Source organism: Equus asinus, chromosome 30, assembly GCF_041296235.1.
Source record: "Equus asinus isolate D_3611 breed Donkey chromosome 30, EquAss-T2T_v2, whole genome shotgun sequence".
NCBI classification, from domain to species: Eukaryota; Metazoa; Chordata; class Mammalia; order Perissodactyla; family Equidae; genus Equus; species Equus asinus.
The window spans coordinates 947,011-965,762 of record NC_091819.1 but is presented as its reverse complement, the minus strand read 5'-3'; the positions used below and the strand labels follow the sequence as shown (position 1 = coordinate 965,762).

Genomic DNA, 18,752 nt, shown 5'->3' with positions numbered 1-18,752 from the left:
GCCTTCCAAAGCCAAGAATAACAAATTGAGAATTACCTGCCCCTTTGGGATGGTCTCTGTCCCTGCCACCCCGCAGCCCTTGTGGGGCCCGAGATCTTCCTAAAATGAAGAGGCAGGGCCCGGGAACACCTCCCACAGCTGACAGCCGGGGATGTTCGTGATTCCTGGGGCTCCAGGTGGGGTGGGGGTGGGGAGGAAGAGGAGCTCTGGGGCCACCCCAACAGGGAGCCAGGAGGCTCTATTCCCCCAGGACGCTCCCCCAGCCCATTCCTGCTTCCTTCCTGCTCTGTCAGCTCCAGCTGGGCTGGGCCTCCTCGGAGAGACTCCAGGACGTCTGGGCCAACACAGCTGCCTCGGCCCCGGCCCAGCCCCGGCCTGCTCCCTCAGCCCCCATGAACCTGCTTCTCAGCTGCACATCTGGCAACCTGGGGCCTGCAGGGCCTAATAAAAAAGCCCTCCAGAACATCTGGCCTGCAGGGGAGGAGCCCACCTGGACTAAGGGGCGGGGGAAGGAGGACTGAGCAGGAAGCATGGTCTGGAGTGCACGGCGGGGTAGTGGGGGACACGGGAAGTAAACCAGGTCGCCCCTGAATTCTTAGTTCTGCTTGTGGGAGCAGAGTGGACCTGAGGGGCGTGGTGAAGGGGGCCCAAGGCTCCTCCAGGTCATCCGGTGGCCCCACTTTCTAATCTCGCTCCTCTGATCAGACACCACCCGCACACCCCAGCGCCTAGCTGGGGCGAATCTGCCTTTCACCTCGGTGTCCTTGCTCTCCACGCACTCCCACAGTGTCACTTACCCCGTCTTCCCCAGCTCCCCGAATGTGTCCTCTTCTGCCACCAAGCCGTGGCTTAAACTGTTTCTCAGACTAGGGTGGCTTTCCTCTTCCTTTCTGCCAAGCCTTGTCTCCATAATGCCTATATCAATGCGGTACTCACCTCCTCCAGGAAGCCCTCCTAGACTGATTCCATCTGAGTCTGAGCCTCCTGGGCACTTGGCAAACACTAAGTACCAGGACCAGGCATCTTCATAACCGGGACAGCAGGAGGGGAGGCCCTGGCCAAAGCGGAGCAGGAAAGGTCCAGGCAGATCTGTCTTCTCTTTGCTGGTGCTGAAAGGCTGCCAGGCCCCTGCTGGACCTGGAGCTTGCCAGGAGTGACCTACTGCCAGGGGCACGGAGGGAACCTGATCAGAATTCAGATTGCTGGGGAGGGACGGGGTACTGGCACAGGCAGTAAATACCCTTGAGTATGGTCTAGAGGCGTGGTTTCAGAATTGGGGGGCTGGGATGCTAAGTGGTAACCTTTTGGCAAGTCTGGAAAATTCTGAGAAAGGGCTCCCTGCCCAGTCGAGGGCAGATGGGTCCCCTCCTCGGCTCATCTCTCCTCCTAATGAGATCTGACATGTGTTCTGACTCTGACTGTGCCCAGGCTGCTCTGAGTCTTGGACACTCAGAGGGGAGAAGGAAAGTAATCGGGGGGCACCTGCTGGGTGCCAGCCCACATGTGGGCACCCTCACCCCGCCCTTCATCGAGGCCCCCACATGCCAAGCCCGGGGGGCCCCAGGCACAGGGAGCGGGGTTCTCAAGTCCCGGCTCAGTTGGCAGCCCAGAGGACCTGTCCCCTTCCTGCTGGAAGGGTGGAGGGCGATTTCAGGAGCTTTCTCTGAAAAGCTGCTGTTTTCTTTGGAAGCCGGCTGGGCCATTTTCTAGACGCAGGATCACGGACAGATTGTCTACACATTCTGAGCCTCAGTTCTGTGAACGGGGGATAATAAAGTGGTCATTGTGAAGCTTCACAAGATGATGTACAGAAGGCTCCATGGCAGGTGTGTTCTCAGTGCACAGTGGTTATTAGACTGACCTTCAGCCTCGCCTCCTCCAGTGGCATCATTTTCCATCAGTGAGGGACCCGGAGGCCGGATGATTTGGGGAGCTCAGAGAAACCCTGGCCGTGAGGAGCCGAGTAAGACAGACTCGGGGCTTGACTGTGGTCCTTCATGCCCTGCCAGGATTTGCTGCAAAACTAGATTACCCAGAGAGGGATGGAGGCTCCCAACCTCCGGCCCCAGGAATGGTCCTTCCAGGACATCGGTCACCCCTGCCGTGAGGGTGGATCATTCCCCCCATGTCCCTTGCACTGTGCAGATCCACAGTGAGCACCTTCGCTATGCCGGCCTTCCGTGAGTTTATGATCGGATGGGAACTACAGGACATGTTCACAAACAGTAGATGCCAGAGCACGGCAGGCGCATACGAGAGGTCCAGAGTGCAGTGGGAGGCGGGAGCTAACACTTGCTGGGCACCAGCAACACCAGGCGCTGTGAGGGCAGCATCAGAGCTGATGGTGGGTCCGTAGCCGTCTAACGTCCAACTCCCTCCGCTATTCTGCACGCGGGAGAAGTTTGACAACATAGTGCCTGTTCTTTTTTTTTGGTTTTATAGATTTATTTTCAAAGGGCAAAACACTTAGATAATTTAAATATAAGTCTACAGAATTACTCTGTCCAGGTCAGCAGTGAGGCCAAAATGGGCCTCCCTTCCAGACTCTCGTGGGTATGCCCTGAGTCTCCTGTTGGTGAAGAAGGGGGTCTGACATTTTATTCATACACGTCTTTCTTATCTGCAGTGTAGGCTACCGTTTCTCGTGGCCACATTAACCTTCCATCCACATCGGGAATCTCAAACTCCAACTCACCCTCCACGGCCATGATCATCCCCACTTGGTCCAAACCAAGCTCAGCTCTCTCGTGAAATGGGAGTTTACTGGGGGCTTCTCTGGGTCAGTCTTGTCACCGAGTTTCCAGACGTAAAGAGCAGGGTCCTCGATTCCCTCCACCATCAGATGGGGCGTGTCACCATACGGCAGCACAACTGTGTCACTCTCCCAGGAAGCTCCCAGAAGAGCAGGAGGGAAACAGTGGTTGAGCACAAGACGCCTGCAGATAAACGCGCACGGCTGCAGGTAGCTGTCCCCTGGACTTCAGGAAACCCACATCATCTGATTCTACCCGTGGCCCTTGGAACCCTGAGTTACAGGGCTGGGGTCTCACGGGGCTGACAGCCCCGCTTCTGAGATGAGAGGGAAGTGCAAGAGGTGTGGGGGTCCCTCCTGGCTGAGAAGATCAGCAGAGCTCTGGGGAAGAGGCAGCACCTGGGTGGGTCTGGAAGGTGGAATAAAAGGTGAACTGGTGGAGCTGAGAGGACAGCTTTTGCTCAGAGGGGAGCAGGCTGAGCCAGGCGCGAGGCAGCGGATTGGGGCCTGGGAGGCGGAGGCTGGATTTAAGAAGGGCGGCCTTGTGGGTGCAGGCCTGGCTCTCGAGCTTGCAGCACCGTCTGCCAGCCTGTCGGAAAGGGAGGACCTGCGTGTGGGAGATGGGTCCGCAGAGAGGGCTGGGGCCCTCAAAGTCCAGCTAAGGACTGTCTCATAGGCCACGGAGGCCGCTGCAGGATTTTCACGGAGACAAACCTGCATCTCAGAGAGAGCACAGTGCACCTAGCGAAGGGGTCAGTGAGGAGACCACTGCGGGACGGGGCCTGGACCACAGCATCAGCAGCACGGCCACAGCCTTGAGATGCCATAGCCAGGACCTGGTGGCTGGTTGGGTAGGAGATCCAGGAAAGGTGGGCACAGAGAAGGTGACGTGAGGCGATGATTCCCCTTCCGCTGCCCGCTCCGAAATCCTTCCCTCCTCAGCGCCCTCGGCAGGCGGGCTCCTGGAGAGGTCCCTCGCTGGCCGCCCTGTCTCAGCCCTCCAGAGCCCGGGGCTTAATTATACACTGACGCACTTTGTTTTTAAAAAACATGTTTATTTTTGTTCTGACTCATCGTAGAAAATTTAGAAAATACAAAAAATGAAAAAGAAGAAAATAAAAATCACCCACGATTCTACCACCCAGACACAATGCTTGTTAACATCTCTGTGTATTTCTCTATGAACACACATACGCTAAATCTTTGCAAATTATGTTGGGGTCTGGTTTATTGTTCCTTCAAAATTATACTTATACAGCACTGGTGTAATCATTTTAGCTTGAAGTATTTCTTTTAAAAATTGGGATGCAATTCACATAGCCTAAAATTCACACTTCTAAAGTGGACAATTCAGCGGCTTTTAGCATTTTTACAAACTTGAGCAACCATCACCACTATCTAATTCCAGAACATTTTTATTACCGCCTCCCCAAAAAGAGCCTTTACTCCCTAGCAGTCACTCTGCATCTCCCTGCCCCCATGCCCACTTACTCCTACCCCGGGCCTCTGACAGGCACTAACCTGCTTTCTATCTCTCTGGATTCGCCTGTTCTGGGCATTTCGTACAAATGGAATCACACACTACGTGGTCTTTTGTGTCTGGCTTCTTTCACTTAGCATAATGTCTTCAAGATTCATCCATATATGTATTCATGCATGAATTAGCACTTCATTCATTTTTATGGCTGAATAATATTCCATTGTATGGACATACCGAATTTTGTTTCCCTATTCATCACTTGATGAACATTTGGGTTGTTTCCACTTTTGGGTTATTATAAATAATGCTGCTCTGAACGTTTGTGTGGACATATGTTTTCAGTTCTCTTGGGTATATACCTAGGAGTGGAATTGCTGAGTCTTATGGTAACTGTGTGTACCACTTTTTGAAGAACTGTCAAACTATTTTGCAACGTGGCTGCACCATCTTACATTCCCACCATCATTTAATGAGGGTATCAATTTCTCTACATCCTCACCCACACTTGTTACTGTCTTTTTGATTTGAGCCATTTTAGTGGGTGTGAGGTGGTATCTCATCATGCTTTTGACTTTCGTTTCCCTAATGACTAATGATGTTGGGCATCTTTTCATGTCTTTCTTGGCAATTTGTTTATCTTATTTGGAGAAATGTCTATTCAAATCCTTTGCCCAGTTTTAAATTGGGTTGTCTTTTTTTTATTGTTGAGTTGTAACAGTTCTTTACATATTCTAGATACAAGTCCCTTATAAGATATATGATTTGCAAATATTTTCTCCTGTTCTGTGCCTTGTCTTTTCATTTCTTGATAGTGTCCTTTGAATCGCAAATTTTGTGCTTTTAATTTTAGTTTTGATGAAATCCAATTACCTATTTTTTCTTTTGTTTCTTGTACTTTTGATATTATATTTAAGAAACCATTGCCTAATCCAAGTTCAGGAAGATTTATGGCTATGTTTTCCCCTAAGAGTTTTAGATCTTTGATTTGTTTTGCGTTAGTTTTTGTATGGTGTGAGGCAGAGGTCCAATTTTATTGTGTCGCACGTAGATGGACAGTTGTTCCAACACATTTTCATCACCCCAAAGACTGTTCTGTTCTTTTCCCCCACTGACTTGTCTTCACCTTTGTCAATAATCAACTGCCCGTAAGTATACGAATTTATTTCTGGATGCTCAGTTCTGTTCAATGGATCTGCGTGCCTATCCTTATGAGTTCTGTTCAGTCTTCATTACTGTAGCTTTGTAGTAAGATTTGAAACTGGAAAGTCTGAGTCCTCCAATTTTGTTCTTCTTTTTCAAGATTGTTTTGGCTACTCTTGCTCCCTTGCATTTCCATATGAATTTTAAGATCAGTTTGTCAATTTCTGCAAAAAAAAAAAAACCAGATACTGGGAGTTTGCTAGGGGTTGCATCGAATCTACAGTTCAAATTAGGGAGTATTGTGATCTTAACAACAGTAAATCCTCCAATCCAGGAACATGCGATGTCTTCCCATGTGTTTAGATATTCTTGAATTTCTTTCAACAATGTTTTATAGTTTTCAGAGTATAGATTTTGTACTTTTTGTTAAATTTATTCCTAAGAATTTTATTCTCATTGATGCTATTGTAAGTGGAATTGCATTTTGGGGTTGTTCATTGCAAGTATGGAGAAATACAATTAATTTTTGTATATTGACCTTATATCCTTCAATCTTACTCTAATTGTTTTTTTATTAGGTATTTTTAATGTTTGATAGGGGAAGTTCCAGTCCATTTTTATGCTGTATTTTTCTCATCTATTTATTTTATGACATGAACTTTGATTTTATTTTGTGAAGCTACCCCCAACCCCTGCCAAAAGAAATCCCATTGGGATCTTAATTGGAATTATATTAAGTCTTTAAATTAAATTATAGAGAATTTACATATTTCTAAAATTTCTTCTCATACAGGAATTATTTCTCTTAATTCAAAACATCTTTTATACATCTCAGTAATCTTTTTGCAGTTGTTTTTTGTTAAGGACCTATATATTTTTTGCTAGAATTACTCCACAATATTTATTGGATTTTGTTTGTTTATGAGCTTTCTTCGTGGTTATTACTAATGTGAAGAGGATGTTTTCGCTATTGTCTCTTCTGTTTATTGTTGGAATTTAGGAAAATATTGACGTGTACACATCCATCTTGTATCTGGCCACTTTACTGAATTATTTTATTAATCTTAAAAGTTTTACCATTAATTCTCTTGGAACTTTGAGGCATTCAATATCATTTGCAATTAGTAAATATACTTTTTATTTCTATTTCCTGTCTTGTGCACTAGCCAGAACTTTCAGGAGAATGATTATTGGCAATTATGACAATGAACATATTTATCTTGTTCTGGGTGTTAATAAGAAAATCTCTTAATATTTTCTCATAAAGTATCCAGCTTGATATCCTTTAACATAAAACAGTCTTGATCATTTTGAGAAACTGAGACTGTTGAATGTTCCTGGTGGCTTTTCAGTATATATTGGGATTTTAGACTCAGAACCCATTATGCTGTAACAGAATTCGTTATTTTAATCATCACAGTATTCTTGGGATTACTCTGCCTTTGTGCTGGTAGATTGCTCTTATTGCATTATTCTGTGGCTGGTGTTACACTTAGAATGTTTATATCCTAATAAAGTATTCACGAATGAGAATGGGGTATGACTTACCTCCGGTGCTCTCAGTGACAGACTCTGTTGTTAGGTGAAACTGAATTTAAAGCGTGGATTGAGTATCATTCACGCTTTTTCTATTCCTGCAACAGTTTATAAAGCACGAGGATTATTTTTCACTTGAAGGTTTGGAAGAACTTACTGATAAATTGCCTGGCCCCAGACCTTTTTTTTTCAGAAGCAAAGTCTTTGATAACGCTTCTAATTTCTTCTGTGTTTGGTCTATTCCAGTATTCTATTTCTTAGTCAGTTTTGGGCCTGAAAATTATCCATTTCATCAAAATCTTTTCACTCTGTGCTAAAACATTAAATGATTTTGAGGAAATGAGTTATATTCCAGAAAAATATAAATGATGCATTTTTTTCTCATTTCTGTCATGTTTTACACTTTTTTTATGCTTCCTTGATATTTCTGTCATTCTACCTGCTTCCCTCCGCCCCTCCCCTTTGGTACTCTCCCCTCAGACTGCTCCAGCTTGGCTTCCTCCAACTCTGGACTCTCTCCCATCTCAGACTGAACACAGGTTCTCTTTGGGTCCCGCTCTTTGTGCTGACTGGGACCTCAAGGCTCCCATCATTAGTGTCCCTTCTCTCAGGAATCACTGGCCAGCCTGCCTGTTGTCCAAGTTTGAGACTGTTGTTTTCAGTTACTTGAGGCACAAGGGCAGGGTGTCTGCCACTCCATCCTACCCAGAACTGGAAGTCAAGAAACCCCCATTTTTGACCTCTTCATTTTAATTATCTCTCTTGATCACCTAGAGTATATGGTTGAGTAATTTTTTCCCCCAGAAGAACACATGGGTAGTATGTTTTCTGACCCTTTCCATAGCTGAGAACATATTTTTTGAACTTCACAAATGGTTGTCAAACTAGCTGGATATAGAATTCATGGGTCGTAATCTAGTTTTCTCAGAATCCTGTAGATCCTATTTTTCCCCTGGGGTGTAGTGTGCTGGAAGGTTCTGAGGTAGACCTCATCATTCTGTTCCTTAGAAGAGAGCCTGTCTCTGCGTTATGACTGCTCATAGGATTTTTCCCCTTTATCTTTACAATTAAATATTTTGCCAGAATATGTCTAGGTATGAATCTCTTTTTGTTCGGTTTGTCTGGAACACAATAAACTTTTTTTTTAATATATTTTTTCAGCTTCAATTTTTTTTCCCCAGTCTTTGCTATCTTGCGCCTCTGCTCCATTCATTCTGGGTCCATCCTTCTGAATATCTGGAATTCTTAGTCCAAATTCAGTTCTCTCTCCTACTTACCTCATCTCTGTTCTCATAGATTCCGTCCTGTTGTCCTTCTGTTCTGGCTTCGAGGACAGTGTCCCAGGCTTATTCTCCCCCTGTGGATTCCATTTTCCATCAGTTCTGCTCATTATGCACAACGCACATGGGAATTTGGCTGTTTCAACTTCCGCTTCCCATGCAACCTCCCATCTCCCACCCACCTCCAGTGGCACTTCAATTTATCTCTGAAAGTTACCTTTATTTTCTCCCATTTTATGATGTTGTTCTTGATCTCAGCTTTCTCTCCTATGGAGCCTTGTTCCTACTGCATAGAGGTCATTTCTTATACCTCATTGAGGAGGCATTTTTTTTTCTCATTCTATTAATAAATTATTTTCAGAGATTTGATCTTTTTCTGGGTTTCAGAATTACCATTTGCTTGTTCTTCAGAATTTTGTTTTTCCTGAGGAAGAGTCACCCTGAGCAAACATCTGTTGCCAATCTTCCTCTTTTTTTTCCTAAGGAAGATTCGCCCTGAGCTAACATCTGTGCCCATCTTCCTCCACTGTGTATGTGGTTCACCGCCACAGCGTGGCTGATGAGTGGTGTAGGTCTGTACCTCGGATCCAAACCCGTAAACCTGGGCTGCCTAGTGGAGCACACCGAACTTAACCACTATGTCACGGGGCTGGCCCCACTTGAGAATTCTTTTTATTTTTTTTATTTTTTTCCTTTTTCTCCCCAAAGCCCCCCGGTACATAGTTGTATATTCTTCGTTGTGGGTCCTTCTAGTTGTGGCATGTGGGACGCTGCCTCAGCGTGGTTTGATGAGCAGTGTCATGCCCGCGCCCAGGATTCGAACCAACGAAACACTGGGCCGCCTGCAGCGGAGCGCGCGAACTTAACCACTCGGCCACAGGGCCAGCCCCGAGAATTCTTTTTTTTAATGTTGCTTTTAAATTTTTTCTTTCTATCTTTTTTAAAAAGTTTATTTTTTTAAAAAAGTTGTAATAAGATACATAAAACATAAAAGTTACCATCTTAACCTTATTTAAGCATTACGTCCATTCACATCCTTGTGTAACCATTACCAGCATCCATCCACAGAACTCTTTTCATTTGCAAAACTGAAACTCTGTTGCCATTAAAACGCCAACTCCCCAGGCCCCTCCCCCAGCCCCTGGCACCCATCCTTCTGCTTTCTGTCTCTGTGAGTTTACTCTTCTAGGGACCTCATATAAGTGGAATCATGTATGTCCTTCTGTGACTGGCTTATTTCACTTAGCATGACATCTTCAATGTCACCTGTGTTGTAGCCTGTGGCAGAATTTCATTCCTTCTCACGGCATTTCATTCTGTCTCACGGCTGAGTAATATTCCGCTGTACGGACATACCACATTTTGTTCATTCATTCAACCGTTGACAGACACTCGAATTGCTTCCACGTTTTGGCTACTATGCATCATGCTGCTATGAACATGGGTTTGCCCATATCTCTTGGAGCCCCTGCTTTTTCTCCTCTAGAAAATCCGATCTAGACGCAGTATTTGTCACTAGGAGATGATGTGACTTTCCCACAATTTTGCTCTCTCTCCTCCAGACACTAGTTCAATCAGCTTCTCAGATACACAGAGGGAGAGCGGGTCAGTGTGTGCAGTTCCCCGGCCAGTTTTCAGCATCTCAGCAGGTGCCCGTGTGGCGTGGCTTCAGAGTCCTGTGGTGGAATGTTACTCCTCACCCAATGAGCGGTTCTCTGCTTTTCTCAACCAAAGACTGTATGGAAGGCTACACCATGTTTCTCGCCACTGGATGAAAATTAGAATCACTGGAGGGAATTTTAAATATTTAGCTTAGGCGCCGCCCCCCCAAACCAATTGACTCAGAAATTCTAGAGTAGGCTCACGCCTGAGAGTTTTAGAAAGCTCCTTGGGTGTTGCTACTTTGTAGCCATGGTAGAGAAGTGCTGCTTTATTTCAAGACGCATGACCTCCAAACCTCCTCCATCTGCCACCAGATGGCCCCTGCCTTGAGGAAACTCAGCTCCCGGAAGGAAGGAGCCACTTCCAGTCCCTGCCCCTTCTTCCTGCCATGTTATCTTCAGGGAGCTGAAGTCTCTGAGCGAATATGGAAATGGGGGTTGGAGTGGTGGTGGTGGATGGCACACTGGCTACCCCAAAAAGCATCACTCACACAGTGTGGGGACATGGCTGTCCGGTTTTCTGGATTCTGATTAGAATAAACAGATGGGGAGGGAGGAAATGACTTCCCATCTTCTATCCAGGTTTTACAAGGCAAAACACGGGAATACCACACTTTAGCCGCTATTTTCCATAGTCTTATTGACCTCAGGGTTAGCAGAGATGTTGTCAGATTCTGGTTAAGTGTTGCTTGGGTCAAGGTCTAAGTTTTCATCTCTTTTCTGTATGTCCTTCAGTGTTTTACTGAGAAGGTGGTTAAGTTTTCCTCCATTTTAACTGGAAATGACTTAAATGTGTTTTACTCGTTTCCTTCATTTCCCTCCACGACTAGAGGAGAGGGGTTATGTTTAGTCCCCCTCTGTCGATGGTTTCAGCACAGGTGGGGGTGCACTGAATACTTATGGATCACTGAAGACCAAGAAGATGATGAGTGTAGGAGAGCCCAGCATGCTGTGGGGTTAGGACAGGAGGCTCCCCCGAAGGAGAGGAGTTTTAAGCAGAGCTTGGAAGAGAGGAGAGAGAAGCATATTTCAACCAGGAGCACCAACCTTTACAAAGGTACATAAAGGACTAAACCACGAACTCTAGGATAAGCAGGTAGGGAGAGAGGCACAGTTCCCAGATGAAATGGAGAATGGAGGGAACTTCTGAGAGATGAGACTGTTGAGAGAGTCATTTCAGGGAAGGAATCTTAAGCCCAAGCTAAAGGGTTTGGAGTTGACTGGAAGCCAGGGATGACTCTGAGCAAGAGAAGACAGATCACAACACTCGGGATGGTTCTCCTAGTCTGTGAGAGTGGATGGATGGATGGATTGATGGACAGATGGATGGATAGATGGATGGATGGATGGACAGATGGATGGATAGATGGATGGATGGATGGACAGCCTGATGAACGGGTAGATGGATAGATGGATGGAAGGGAGGTAAGGAGGTTGGAGAGGAGCAGATTGATACCACACAGCTGTAAGCTCCCTAGTTCTCATCCTGGTCCACAAGGAGCTTGGGAGCCTGTGGAAAGGAGGGAGGAGAAAATCGATTGTGAGAAGGACTGTGTTAGAGAAGCCAGAACTGATATGGACTTTTCCCCTTTCTTCTTCTCCAGCCTCCTCCTAGGGCACTTTTAGAAATGTTAATATGTGGCTTGGTTTTTCCTGATACCTGTTACTACAGAGTCTGCTAGGACAGCTTTCAAATATCTTTAAAACACTGAGCTGTTGCTTATGTTCCCTAAATCTCTGATGTCACTGCCCTCTCTCTGGAGAGGCAAGTTGGGAAAATCCCCATCTGCCTCTTCCTCCATCAACCACAGCTGCCCTTTGCCAAGGGCAAGCATCCAGGCCCCAAGCAACCACAGGATCCAGTACTCAAACATATCTCAGACAGCCCAGGAAGGTCCCCAGAAACCAGCCTGATGTCTAGAATCCAATGGCTGGAGGCTGGGGGAAGGATGAGATGGCTTTTTAAGTCTCCACCCGAGGATTCCGGGATTGTCACCCACAAAGCTGGCCTTCTGCCCAGATCTGAAGGTCTGTCTTCAGGGGAAACTCATAAAGGCTACACACAGAGTTCCTCTCTGCCTTCTTTCTGTAGGGCGGGTAATTATCTTTATGTATTGTTGCGATTAAAACACAGGGAATGGCTTGGAGCAATGCTCAGGTGTCACCCTTTGATGTAGACAAAGGAAGCACTTTCTCTGCCTCCTGGGGTTCTTGCACATCCATCAATTCTCCTGACAGATGGAGGGAAGGGGTGGTTTGGGCATTAGCACAGTCTGGAGAACCAGTTGGAATTGCCTTCCTTTTAATATCCCCCCTTTGATCTATTGAAAGGTTCACAATAAGAGGGGAAGGATCTTACTAGGCGGCATAAATCAGAACTAATGAAATCACTTTCCTCCAACAAACTCCGACCTCCCCCTGTGTAGGGCAAAGGAGAGAAGGGTGTTGCTCCAGCCCTAAGCCACCCGTCCCCCTCAACCCCGAGTGAGAACACAAAGATGAACTGAAGCCTCCATCCACCTTCACCTCTCACCCCCAACCCACCCCTGCTGGGAAGCTTGAGTCCTCTAAGCTTCCGGCAGCTTGGTGGGCTTCCTCTCTGCTCCCCATGCTCTCCGTCACCATGGGACCCATCCTTCCAGGACTGCTCAGGTTCCGACTCCCAAGAGTTTTAGTTTCTGGACTCTTAGGACTTGTGCACACCCTGTGAGAACCTAGCGATGAGTTCCAGATGTGTAGAGGCGTGGTCAGGACCCAAGGATGGGACCCAAGTGTTGAATACTGCTGGGGAATGGCTCCTGGAGACCAAGATCTTCACAAGACCAGCAACATGGGGTGGGGAGCAGCCGTCCTCCTTCATGGGCTCTCCGGGGGGCCAACCCCATGGCCCTGAGTGTGGGGGCAGAGGTTGATGAGCACCTTCTTTCCCCGAGTGGACAAGGGCAGAGAGAAGTGAACACTTGACTCAAAGCCAACAACCTTCTTCGACAACCTTCTCTGGCTCTGCCATCTCTTTCCTCTGTGACCTTGGACAAGCCCCACTTCCCTCCATGGTCGAGGAGTCCCTTTCAGCTCTCATTTTTATGACTGATCTCCTCTTCCCAGGAGGCAGTCCTCTGAACAGTGCTGGAAGCACCCATAACTCCATCAATAGCACACAGACTGAATGCGCACGGTGGGCAAGTCTCAGGGACAGAGAACACACACTCCAGACTTGCCCGAAGCTCTGTGTATCGGCAGATACAAGACCTTTGCCAGCCTCCCCGCCCTGACCGGAGGGGCTTTCTCAGCCTCAGACTCCAGAGTGCCTACAAGTTAAAGTTCAGATTCATAACGCCCTGAGCACCAGCACATTCTCTTCCCAGCCACCTTTCCGAAGCCACCTTTCCGATCTTCCAAGCCCTCACACCCTGCCCCTCCTGGCGCCCTGTGCTCCCGGCACACACGACTAGCTATTTCTCCCCCCATGTGCTGTGCTGTAGTCAGCTCCTCGCACACACTCTTCTCTCTGCCAGATATGCTCGTTCACCTTGTCCACTTGGTGAAAATTCAGTTATTCCTCAAGGCCCACTGCAAATGTCACTTCCCTTCCCTGGGTGAATGATTCACATCCTTCTGCTTGTTGCCTCGACTCTCGGTATATATCACACACAGATCCAGGCTTGCACTCTCTCTCTCTCTCTCTCACACACACACACACACACACACTGCATCCTGATTGGTTGTTTATTTATTCACCTCCCTTACTAGACTGTGAGCTCCTGCAGGGCAGGAACCAAATCTCCTCCGTGTCTATGTCCCTAATGTCGTGCGTTGAACCTGGCTCATTTCTTAGAGCTGTGCTATCCAGTGTGGTAGCCACTGGGCACATGTGTCAATGAAAATTAAATAAATTAAAAAATTCAGTTCCTCAGCCACACTAGACACATTTCAGGAGTCCAATAGCCTCACGCACCTAGTGGCTTACCGTACTGGACAGCGCAGATACTGAACGTTGCTCTCATCGCAGAACGCTCTACCGGACAGCTCTGTCTTAGCGGAGACCAGAGACGTACAGCACCCACGATGGAGGAGCGATGGGTCTGGGGAGTCCTCAGCTGCTCCAGCTACATATACGTTAGTGCACAGCACAGAGAAGGTGCTTGAAGGGGGACCTCCTGGAATTGGGTCTAGAGTCTAATCACTTGGGTTTGAGGCTTGGTTGCTACTTCTGATGCTCAGGCCTTGGTAAGGGGACGTCCTCAGTAAACCTGGGTTGAGTGGTGGCCACTTCGAGATGAAGAGCCCTGGTTCAAGGGTGCCCAGCTTGTCCCTCTTCCCTCCCCCACCGTTCACCATCCTCGGATAGGAATCAGAGGGGTTGGCTGGGGGCAAGGGTGGTCTTCCACACCACTCACCTCCCCCGGCCCCAGGAGCTGGGGGTCAGGGTGAGGGGGCAGCCCGGGCTCCCAGCACATGAGTGGTCTTAGAGAGACTGGAGTTACACAGCAGGCTCTGAACCCCTCTGTTCTCTACGGCTGACAGTCTTAGAAAACTACTGCTGTTTTTCCTTGGTGCCTCCCCTGGCCCTGTGTACACCCTCTCCACTCTCTGGGCCCTGCTCCCGCAGAGCCTCAGTTTCTCAAAAGGACACTGCTCTGACTTCTGCACTTGAAACTGCCTCCCACCTGCCTCCCTGCCTCCTGCCTTCGCCCGTCCCTCCCAATCCCATCTCCCCACGGAGCCTCCGTGATCTTTCTAGAAGGCCAATTTAGCACGTGCTCCACCATGACCTGCCCTTCTCCGACTCTGACATCATCTCCAGCCTCCTCTCACTCACTTCCACACGCCAACTATTCACCAGGAACGCTCCCTGCCTCGGGGTTTTGCCCATGCTCTTCCTGTTGCCTTGTGTCCCTTTCTCCAACACTGCCGCTCAGAAACCTCCTACTCCGTCCTTGGGGGCCAGCTGAAGTGTCACTTCCTTTGTGAGGCCTTCCTGGATTTCCCAAGGCAGAAAGAGTGAGTCCCAGCTCCAGAGCGTTCCCCAGACACTTGACTAAAGTATGTGCAGCTGTGGGTTCAGAACCACAGGCTTTGGAGTCAGCCCAGGGCTCCAGCTCTGGGGGCCCGCTTTTCTCGTGCAAGATGGGAATAGTGATAAGATTCCTGCTCCCTCCGGCTGGTGGAGATTAAATATGAAAATATATGTAAAACGCTTAGCACACCCAGCAATTAGCTAGCTCTCCGCAGACGTCAGCTGAAGTTCTTATGTTGTTTGGTTAAATAATAAAGAGCCTACGAGCTTCTCTGGAGAGTGCTCTGTGTTACTCATGTTTGGACCCAGCACCGGGCACCGCGCTGGCCTCACGGTAGGCCCTCGATGAATGTCTGATGAGTTTGGTCCGTCCACCGGGCTGGATTTGTCAGTCCACTAGGATTAAATTTAATCTCGTCCGATTGAACTAAGACTAAAGGAACGATGCTCAATGACTGAGCTGAGACCAATGTCGTGAGGGACACTTCAGGCCCGATGCAGGTGGGGAGGCAGTCGGGGCAAGGACGCTTTATGGAAGCCCCCCCCAAGACCACCAAGGGCCTTCGCAGGAGGCAGGGAGCTTGAGGAGTGGGTCAGTGTGTGAGAAGGCCCAGGCACTGGGCGCCGGGGCTAAGATGATCGAGTCTGCTCGGTCCCCAGATGGACAAGCCTTCCCGCCAAGCGGGGCCGGGGCAGGCTGGAGCCCCTGGCCCTCCGTGGGAGGCTGGAGCTGGCACGGGGGTGGGAGGCTGGCCCCACTGCCTGTAGAGGGCCTCGGGCGCCTCCTCACGCTCTGCAGGTGCCGGCCTGCTCCTGCCGGAACCCTCGCCCTCCCTGGCAGGCTCGTGGTCAGGGCCGTTGGTCCCTCTGGGCCATCAGCGGCTCCCACACGGAATGCTTTCCCCACATTTCCATGGTGGCTGCTGGTTTTTCTGTTCACTTTTCCTGTCCTCCCCTCCACTCTGCCTGCTCTCCCCACACTGGAGCCAGAGATGCCCTCACCCCTTTCTTCTCTTCCCTCCCCATGTCCTACTGAAGGTCAACCGTGTATGTGCTGGGGCTGGGGCTGGGGGTTTGTGGTGAAAAGCCAGCCCGAGGTTTGGCCTCAGAGGCCAGTCAATGCTCAGGTGCCAAAGGAGCAGCTGTGTCCTCAAGGTGTCTCGCCCCCAACTCTCTCTTGCTCTCACACGTGCCGTTGGGAAGCGAGCACAGGACAAGGCCCAGCCTCAGCTCTCCAGGATTTCTGAGCTCAGGAGCAGGATCAGCCTCATGGTGCAGGACCCAAGCAGTTCCGTGGGGCCTCGAGCTCAGAGGGCCTCGTGCTCTGCTGCGGCCATCTCGAAATTCTTAACCGTTTTTGAACAAAGCTTTTCCATTCTCATTTCGTGTTGGGCCCTGCAAATTGCATAGCCAGCCCCACTCTGGAGGGCCCAAGTGGAGAGCAGCCCGGAGGAGAGAGGGAGGCAGCCAGGCTGGGCCAGGCATCCGGGCAGAGAGAGGCCACCAAACTCAGCGACCCGGTCACTGAATGAAAGCTGGCCGGGGGCTCCCCCTCTCTGAACTGTCAGCCTCTGAAATGGCACCTTGGCCCTCCTTTCCCACTCTGCAAAGACCTGATGGGCTGGCGAGGGAAAGGGCCACTCTGGTCCCCAGGGTTGGCCCGAGGATGAGGCACACGTTCTGGGAGGGGCCCTGGAAACACTATCTCCCTCTAGTCGGATGAGAAGCAAAATTCAGGCCCTCAGGTCCTCATGGATTGCAGTTTTCAGCCTCTCTTTGCTCCTAAGGACCCTGTCCTGTAATCACCATGTCTTCACATCCCGTGACTCAGAGCTGGAGAGAGGACTCACGTCACGCCTGACCTGAGTGGAACGGAGAAGCGGGATACCTGCCCTCTTCTCCCAGCTGTCCTCCTGGTCGTCCCCGAGGACATGCTGGCCTTTGGATTCAACATCAGCCTGTGCTCAGGGAACACCTATGTGCCGGGCACTGAGCTCGGGGCTTCACGTGCGTGATTCCTTTTAAACGAACACCTGGTGGCATCCGTGGGTCAGCTGGTGGCCCACTGGGAACCCCGGAGCTGTGTCTCTTGTCTTATGTTTGACTGAGATCTGGTGGGATGCAGGACGGATTAGAGAAAGAAATTCCAGAAAGGGTCCATTGGGTCAATCTAGCGCTCTGTGGGCTGTGAGGGACCCTGGTTTCCGATAAAATGTGCTGCCTGCAGCTCGGAGGGGTGTGTTTCTCTGTGTCTTCCCATCCGCTTAGGGGAGCGGGGCTGGGAGAAAGGCGTAGAAAGAAGCCTTGAGTCCGAGTCCCAGCCCTGCCACTCCCTGTGGGCATTTCTCTTTCTCTCTCTGGGCTTCGGGTTCCTTACATAAGAGGCGTGAGGCTGGCAGGCTCCTCCAAGCTCTGATATAATGTGACAATGTGTCTACACGGTTGTTCTTCGGGGTCACTCTCAGTGAGCAACCTGTTTCAGCCCAACCCAAATCTCTTCTGCTGCCCCTTGCTCCCTGTTGGGTCCTCATCTCACTCTAGTCAAGTGGGACCAGTCCCCGTCTCCCCAGCTGTCTGGGACATCCCACGGCCAGGCGACTTTCAGACCATTTGGCCCCTGGGGCTTTGAGGGAGGGGGTCCCAACCCCCACTCCGCTTTTCTGCCCCCCCGCCGACCTCAGCCGCAGCCTCAGCCCTGGGCTAGGGGTGCGTGGGGAGCAGCTTGGCCCCAGAGAGTTTAGGCTGCTTCCCCAGAGCCCAAGCAAGCCCCAACTGGCCTGTGAGGTCCCCACTAACCTGCCTGTTACCGCAGGTAAGACTTATAATCAGAAATTGCTTGGAGCCCAGGCCCATGTGGGAGAAGGAGAAGGGTTTGGGAGGGGGTGGGTTGGTTTTATTCCAGAGCTTAATTGGTATAATTGCTTCTTCTTCTGCCAAACCAGAGTCGGTCTGGATCGGCTCTCCCACCTGCGGACGGGGGTCTGCTCAGAAAGGTCTTTTCGTTCCCAGCGGTGGATTCTGCTGGCTGCTCACAGGCTCCTTCAGCCCCCACCCAGGCGGCAGGGAGCCTGGGCCCACCCACCCTGGAGGACTGGGACCCAGGGAAGCCTGGAGCCTGACCCGGGGAGGGGGAGCTTCTTCAGAGAGTGCTGGGCAGGGAGGGTGGGAGGGACTGCTCTGTGGCAGGCGGCTGAGCCTTGGGGCTCCCCAAGCTTCAGAGGTCCCGGGGGGGGGGGGGGGGGGGGGGGAGAGGGGGACGTCCTCCAGGAGGGGGAAGGGGAGGAAGCGGAAGCTAGCACAGATCTTTTGCCTCCCCCACTCCTCTCTGGGCTCCATGGGGAGCCGTTTGTGCTCAGGTCCAAGACCACCAGCAGGACCGACCCCCGCCCGGGCCGCTCTGGACAGCTTCCTTGTCAGAGGAAAGGCAACACGGAGCGGCAGGCCCTGAGCTGTGCATTTGTCCACATTTCCACTCAAAACAGCCTCTGGGGCGGGCGGGCAGGCAGTCAAACCACACAGCTGAGGAAACCAACCCAAAAGGTGAAGGGAGGGGACTTGTGGCTCCACCACTCCGAGGGCCAAGCCCACACTCCTCCTGTGCTCACGGAACCCCCGGGTAGGATTGCCACACAAAGTACGAATATTGCACGGGGCCTGCTTTCTCTATAAAGCTATTCCTTGTTTATCTGAAATTCAAATTTAGCTGGGCTTCATCCCAAATATTGCACGAGACATGCTTATGCTAAAGAGTATTCATTATTTATCCGAAATTCAAATTTAAACGGGCCACCTGTATTTTTATTTGCTAAAGCCGGCGATGCTACCCGGGGTCGGCGTCCCCCCTGACCCACCAGGCCCGAGTGAAACACCGGGATGCCCCGCTCAC

The 18,752-nt window shown here is 50.0% G+C and overlaps 1 protein-coding gene across 3 annotated transcripts in view; it reads left to right on the top strand.

The window, feature by feature from the left end:
• Nucleotides 1-18,752, top strand: part of LGR6 (leucine rich repeat containing G protein-coupled receptor 6) — a 107,076-nt gene that overhangs the window by 48,544 nt on the left and 39,780 nt on the right. The gene's annotated exons all lie outside the window — the stretch shown is intronic.